Below are 7,654 nucleotides of genomic sequence, written 5' to 3' on the forward strand. Positions count from 1 at the left end.
TATCCCGTCAAGAATTCTTTAGTTTAGGTTGCTGATCTGATCTACCTAAACTCAGCAAATTCGTAATTGCACGTTTGCAATTGCGTGAGTAGCTAAATGTAAGGTAGAAGCACAGTCTCTTCTTAGATGGGGTAGAGGAGACAGGGCTGTACACCAGACTGACTAATTATAAACATGGATTCATGGCCATGCTGCTCGAAACATGTTAAACAAGGCACCTTTCATAATTTATTTAATGGATAAAGACACAGGTGTAAAGGCTCGCTTTGTGCAACTTTTTCGGCCAACTATTGACCAACTTCTGTTGGATGATAGTTGGGCGTGTGAGCTTGTTCGAATGATAACGGGCGGTTTGCTCGATCCAAGTTGGATCATCCAACAGGCGACTAGACTACTCGACTGGATATCATTTAGTTGGCTGAGTGTGTACAAGTCGTCTGAACAACAGTTGTATTGAATGCGGCCATATCGTGCAGTCAGAGGCGTAGCAATAGGGGTGCAGAGGTTGTGACCGCATCGCTTGTGTGCACAGTATGAAATTAGTTGGTCATTTGGTTAGTGTGCAGAAAATACAAGTCGTGTAAATATTCTGCAAACATACTCCTAACATTCACCCACCCCTACCCATGTCTAAAGCCCCGTCTACACTATAAGATGTTGCAGCGATCCGGCGGCTCGATTAGCCGCCGGATCGCCTCTTCCGCGTGCCCGCCGCGTCCCCGCTCACTGCGCGTGCACCGCATTCGATTCCCAGCTCGTCCTCGCCGGCGCCGCTTACCTTCCGCTCGATTCCCTGCCATTGTCCCCTCGTGGGAAGCGAGCAGGAAATCGGCAGTGCGGAGATCCGTCCTGTCGGATCTTATCAATCGAGCCGCATCAGCGGCTCGATTGATAAGGAGCATCGCGGCCGCATCTACTCGTGTAGATGCGGCTTTAGAGCAGAGAGGAGTTCTGAGTTCAGGTCCCCTTTAAATTGAACAGATATTTGAAAAATTGTATGGTGTGTGCAGGGGCATAGCAATAGGGGGTGCAGAGGTAGTGAACGCATCGGGGCCCTTGGGCTAGAGGGGCCCCGTGGGGCCCACCCTCAACCACAGTATTAGCTCTTTGTTAGTCCTGTGCTGATGAAATTCACTTCTATTTATGGTTTGAATGATAATAATCATTAACGAGTTGTTCCCCATCCCCTTCCTGCACCTCTAATACTGTGGTTGTCCATTATTGGTTTTGGTGAACTGTGTAAATTGTTATGGATAGCGTGCTTGGGGGCCCCAATGCAAATCTTGCACCGGGGCCCATAGCTCCTTAGCTACGCCACTGGGTGTGTGGCCACCTTAACACTAATCCTCCTCCTACCTAGGCCTAACAGTGTTAAAGCATACCTGAATTTTTTTTAAAAAGGGCTGGAGGGATTTTTACTTATCTGGGGTTTCTTCCAGCCCCCATAATCTGTCAGGCCCCTTGGCATCCTCTGGAACACCTCTGTTGCGCCCCTGCCCACCTTGAAAGATCTGCAACTGCATGAAAATATTCCATTATGTTGGGATGCAATGCTATTGTCCGTTGGGGTGGAATGCAGCGGATTCAGTGTAAAGGGACCTTTAGCAGAGAGTGTTATAATCCCCTGTGCACGCTATACAGCCATAGCGTGCGCAGTTAAATTACGCTCGGATCAGATAGTGTAAAGTGCGCTTCATTACACTCAAGTGACAGACAGGCTACTAGGCCAATCAAAGTGCAGGAATATCGTACTTTGAAGCTACTGGACCCACCAGGCTCTGGGCAGGTTCAGTGGAGCGCTCGTTAAGTGTAACGAAGCGCACTTTACACTATCTGAGCCCAGCGTAATTTAACTGCGAACGCTATGGCTGCACAGCGTGCGCAGGGAATTATAACACTCTCTGCTGTCATTAAGCTGTGCTGCTGTAGCAGCCCTATGTATGGGGAAACCACCATACAAGGAAATGCAGCATGCACAGACAAACCCAAGGCCTATCTAACTAAATGTAGACTCTGGGCTCTATTCATAAAAAAGTTGTTGCGAGAAAACTCCTGGAGGGAAAATACCGCAGCGGTATTTTACACTTCTGGGTGGTCATTCAAAGAAATCTTGAAAGCTGCGATGCAAGAGCGGAGATCTCCCGCTGAAAGCTGGCGGTAAGCTGTCGGAAGGCATGCGGAAACACTTCAGCCGGCAGAGTCCCTCCGTGCACTGCTCTCTCTGGGAGGTCTGTCCCATTCACTTGTATGTAATCCGCAAAATCAGAGGAAGCGATATTTCCCATCCACATACCGCTTCCTCTAATCTTTATGAATGGCCATTTTGTTACTTTTTTCTAGATAAATCTAGAAAAACACTGGAGAAGGCGGAAATTTCTCGCTCTGCTGGGGGATTGTAGATTTTCATGCGGGAACAGCTTTTATGAATGCCCACTTTGCTAAATGGACGGGAAAATCCGCTGTTTTAAGCGGAAAACTTGCGGTAAGGTTTTATGAATAGAGCCCTCTGTCATATTTATTTCCTTTTAAACAAAACCAGTTGCCTGGCAGTCCTTCTGATCTCTTAGGTTGCAGTAGTGTCTGAATCACACACCTGAAACAAGCATGCAGCTAATCCAGTAAGACTTCAGTGAGAAACATCTGATCTGCATGCTTGCTCAAGGTCTGTCTATGGCTAAAATAATTGACAGATGATCAGCAGAATAGCCAGGCAATTTTGCATTGTTTAAAAGAATCAAATATGTCAGCCTCCATATCCCTCTCAGTTCAGGTGTGCTTTCAATTTTTATATGCTGTACAGTATTTACTGGATAAAATATCACACAGCAATATCCATATTAGCCACTAGATGTCACTGTTTAATCATCAATGTTCCTCCCTTGTCTGCTTATAGGCTAACTCTCCATGCTGACATAAAGTTTATGACTATATCTTCACAGCTCCTGAAATAAGCATGCTAACAAAACTTAGGTTAGTTATTTAGACCAAATAGAAATTAATTCTGCATAAGTCTTTTAAAAGAAACTGAGGTTGATTTTTATTTGCTAAACTCTGGTAGAATGAGCTACATCCTTTGTTTCCAGTTTAGCTCTGATAATGGAATGCCCAGCGCACATTCTGATGCATGTGTTACTGGTGTGCATTTTGCACAGCTATGTGTTATGTGCCTTGCCAAAAATAGGATATCCAAAATTTAAGCTTGATATTATCTTAAAGCAAACCTGAAGCGAAAATAAACATATCCTACCTAATAAAAGGCAAGTGTCCCTGCGTCCCATGTCTGTGTGTCAGTGCTTTTTCGTTGTGCGCATGTGCAGGGACGCAGAGACACTGCCGAGAGCTGGGGGAATAATGCGTAGCAGAGGATGATGGGTCCAGAAGGAGGCGGGCCTGTGTGCGTGCGGCGTGCATGGGCGGGTACATGCGTGACATGTGTGTGTGGGTAATTAAAGGGGGAGAGAGAGAGAGAGCAGTGCGGGGTGGGGAGGGATTGGGGAGGCACAGCCTAGCACCCGTCTTTAAACAGGCCTTCGGCCTAGTGATATAATACATTTTATGTGTAGTACAGCTAATTCCTATTAATACCATGCAATTTCCTGTCAGATAGATGGGCCAAATAGATAATTTCCAACAGGTCCAATCTGATGTCCAATAGTTTTTCGATTTTGTATAGAAGTTATTGGAAAATTGATCAGAAAAAAATCGGAACGATCATAAATCAGATTGGACCTGTTGGAAATGATCTTTTTGACCCATTTATCTGATGGGAAATTGCATGGTGTGTACCATACATAAGAAATAGAACATTAGTAGCAAAGAAAATAGTCTCATATTGTTTTCTAATACAGGGAGAGTTAAAAAAACTTCAGTTGTTATCTATGCAAAAGGGCTTCTCTGAGCCCCTCGACCCACTGTCATACAGTCTGAAGCACTTAAACAGCAGAGAAACAGTGAGAGACAGTTTGTGAAAAGGTTTTACTTTAGGAAAGTTCAAAGTATCACTATTTATTTTTTGTTTTACAGTTTAAAAGACAGAGTGTGCTTTTAAAACTGCAGCTGTGACAGAATGATGCAATGTTATTAACAAAAAAGGCTATATAGCTGAAAATAAAAATATAAGACTTTTCTTTGCTACTAATGTTCCACACATACAATTCATTTTTTTCGCTTCAGGTTTACTTGTCTACCATTTAGTAGTTTCTCACTTGCTAGGTGCTGGTAACTAATTTTGTAGAGATGATGAGAAAACTCGGGAGAAAATCGAATTGAATGGGGGTCTCTTTCTGTTGTTTTCTGTGTCACATAATAACATTAATTAGTAAGTATTACATTTGCGTGGGCTGAACCCATATTTTGCATTGAGATAATCCCAAAAAATCAACCAAAATTTGTAATTTCATCAGACTTTATGATAATCACTACTTACCATCAGACACACTTATCTGAGACAGAAAACAACAGAAAAAGGCCCCGAGGGCTTGTTCACACTATCAGCAGTTTGCTGATTTTTTTAAAGTGCTGGCGATTTTGAAAATCGCTCTAAAAGCGCTTGTGTAATGAATTACTATGACAGTGTTCACATGTGAGTGTTTCGATTTTATTAAAATCGCAAATGCGCTACATGTACCATTTTCCGAGCGTTTTGGCTCAATGGAAGCTATAGGGAAATGACAAATCGCTTGAATGAATAAATACATTGTGTTTATTTATTTCAGGGTTAAAGAGTTAAAGAGTTCACTTCCTGACTGACGCCAGGAAGTGAAAAATCAATCGCTCTGCAAAAGCGCTTAGAAAAGTGCTATTCTAATCTGAACGCGCTTGCAAAAGCATTTATTAAAATCACCCCATAAATTGCCAGTCCTTGCGATACTGCTGGCGATTTATAATGGGAACAAGGCCTGATTCAATTCTTTCCGAGTCTTCTAACAGATGTTTTCTCATCTTTACAAAATTAGTTGTAGCACCAAGCAAGTGGTACACAGGGCCAGGTCAGAGGCGAGAGAGGCTCCAGCCTCGGGGCGCAGTGTAGGAGGGGCGCACAAGTCACTCAGCTATCATTCCCCTATTGTGTTTGATGCAGAGAGAAATAAGGAAAGGGGATACAGGGCAGTGACTGCAAGCCAGGTAACTAGAGATTTAGGTGTTGGAAGGTTGGGGGCCCTGGGGCGGCTCTTAAGGTGGCCACACACCATACAATTTTTTAAAATATCTGTTCAATTCATGAATTGCAATCAATTTTTCTGGCTGTAACATTTCAAAAATATGACCAATGTACCAGACACTTATGTTTAATTTTTCCCTAATTAGGATAAAAATGATTGGAAACTCTGATAAAATTGCTAGGGTGTGTCTATTAATAAAATAACAATCAAACACACACCATACAATCTTTAGAAAAATTGGAGAAAAATTTCCAGCATTCCGGATAGATAAAAATCTAAAAAAAAAACGGGAAATCCGATCTGATTTTTCAGTCGAATGAAAAAAAAGCCTTTTGATTTTTTTTGGGAGATCCGATCATATTTATTGAATTGCTGTAAAATTGGATCATTTTATTGTATGGTGTGTGGCCACCTTTATTCTAATAGCAATCAGAGTGTGATGGCTGGGGTGGAAGGGATGGGGGGTGCACTTTGGTGACTCCGCCTTGGGTGCTGGAGGACCTTGTCCCGGCTCTGGTGGTACAACATGTTGTTTTGTTTATTTTTTAATGGTCATCACTATAAAGGTGGCCACACACCATACAATTTTCTAAATATCTGTTCAATTTAAGAATTGCAATCAATTTTTCTGACTGATTGTAACATTTTCAAAATATGATCAATGTATCACACACATATGTTCAATTTTTCCCCAATTATGAAAAAAATGATTGGACAAAATTGCTAGGATGTGTATATTAATAAATTGGCAATCTAACACACACCATACAATCTTTAGAAAGATTAAAGAAATATATCTGGCATTCCGGATCGATAAAAATAGAAGAAAACTGGAAATCCGATCAGATTTTTCAGTTGAATGAAAAAAAGCTTTCGATTCTTTCAGGAGATCCGATCGTTTTTATCGAATTACCGTAAAATAGGATCATTTTATTGTATCGTGTGTGGCCACCTTTAGTGAATAAACTTAATAATTGGCATGTTTATTCAGATTCAAACCGAGGCATTTTTCATTCATATACTGCCTTCCACACTACACTGCCTGTAAATATCATCAGCAGAAAAATGAGAAGTGAGCCTTCTGCTCATCCAATGACGTTGCCATAGTTTCAGGTAACCATACTTTTATTCAGCTGAAATGTCTGGAAAATCATATCTAGCTGTAGACTGAATTAGAAAGGTAACAATTTAGCTTTTGTTAAAAATAACTTTTCAGCACTCAGCAATTGAAAAAAGTTCCCAACGTAGGTAAAAAAGTATTTTCTTGCTTGCTGGTGGCCTAAAAGGCATTTTGTTGATACAATGTGAAAAAATCACCCAGGAGAAATCTTAGGAGAAAAAGTCAATTGAATAGAGCATGTGCAAAGCAAAATGCCCACGGTAGCTAAATTAAATATTTTTTTCAAAATATTTGCTTGACTATCATCTTGAGAAATTGGATCTGATGGCTTCACTTTATTATTTTCTTAAATAAAAGCAATGCAATTTACAATGTATTCTGTGCCCTCCTAGTGTTATAGCCCTAGTAGTACATAAGTATAGAATGTCTCTCCCTATACTATACCGTTGCTTTAACAAAGATGCTTCATTAAGTGTTTTCAAAACCCCTTTTTGGTCCTTTCTAAAATGTTAACATGAACTTTATTTCTTCATAATGTGCATTTCAGTGTCCTAAATAGAAATAAAAATACTCACTTTTGTTTAATTTTGTGTGAACATGAGTCTTATTTGCCAATCGAGTGTTTTATAGATCTTATCTTATTATACTTAATTACCACTGACATGATTGTCTGCCACCTTTCTTGTGTAATGAGTAGTAGCTTGGGCATGATTACACAACACGCACAATGCCAGTGATCACATGCTTCCGTGTGCACATCAACAGACAGACAATCAAGTTTTTGCACTTACATGCATGCATGTTCCACTGTAGAAGCCTGGTATTTCTTTATATTATAATGGCTCTGCTGCACTAAATTCACAACCATGATTTTTTATTTATTTTTATTTTAGAATTAGTATTTATACAACTTCTGCAGCGCTGTACAAAGTATTTTGCATTGTCACTAACTCTCCCTTAGAGGAGGGGGGGGGGGGGGGGGTTGTACCCAGAATTGGTTTTGGCTCATACAGGTTCTGGAAGGATGGGGGGATAATGTCCAATAATCTAATCCCTACCATAGTCATATGTCTATGTATGTATTTTGTAGTTTATGTATTGTAGTCTAGGGCCAATTTAGGGGGAAGCCAATTAAATTATTTGTATGCTTTTGGGCTGTGGGAGGAAATCGGAGTGTCTGGAGGAAACCCACACAGACATGGTGAAAACGTACAAACTCCATGCAGATAGTGCCCTGGCTGGGTTTCACACCAGGGACCCAGCGCTGCAAGGTGAGACCGCTAACCACTACACTGTGCTGGCCAATAATTTATCTTTTTAATTTTTTTTCCATTTCATTTGCGTATTTCCCAGGCTTTAAATTCAAACAAAT

The sequence above is a fragment of the Hyperolius riggenbachi genome, chromosome 4, assembly GCF_040937935.1.
Source record: "Hyperolius riggenbachi isolate aHypRig1 chromosome 4, aHypRig1.pri, whole genome shotgun sequence".
NCBI classification, from domain to species: domain Eukaryota; kingdom Metazoa; phylum Chordata; class Amphibia; order Anura; family Hyperoliidae; genus Hyperolius; species Hyperolius riggenbachi.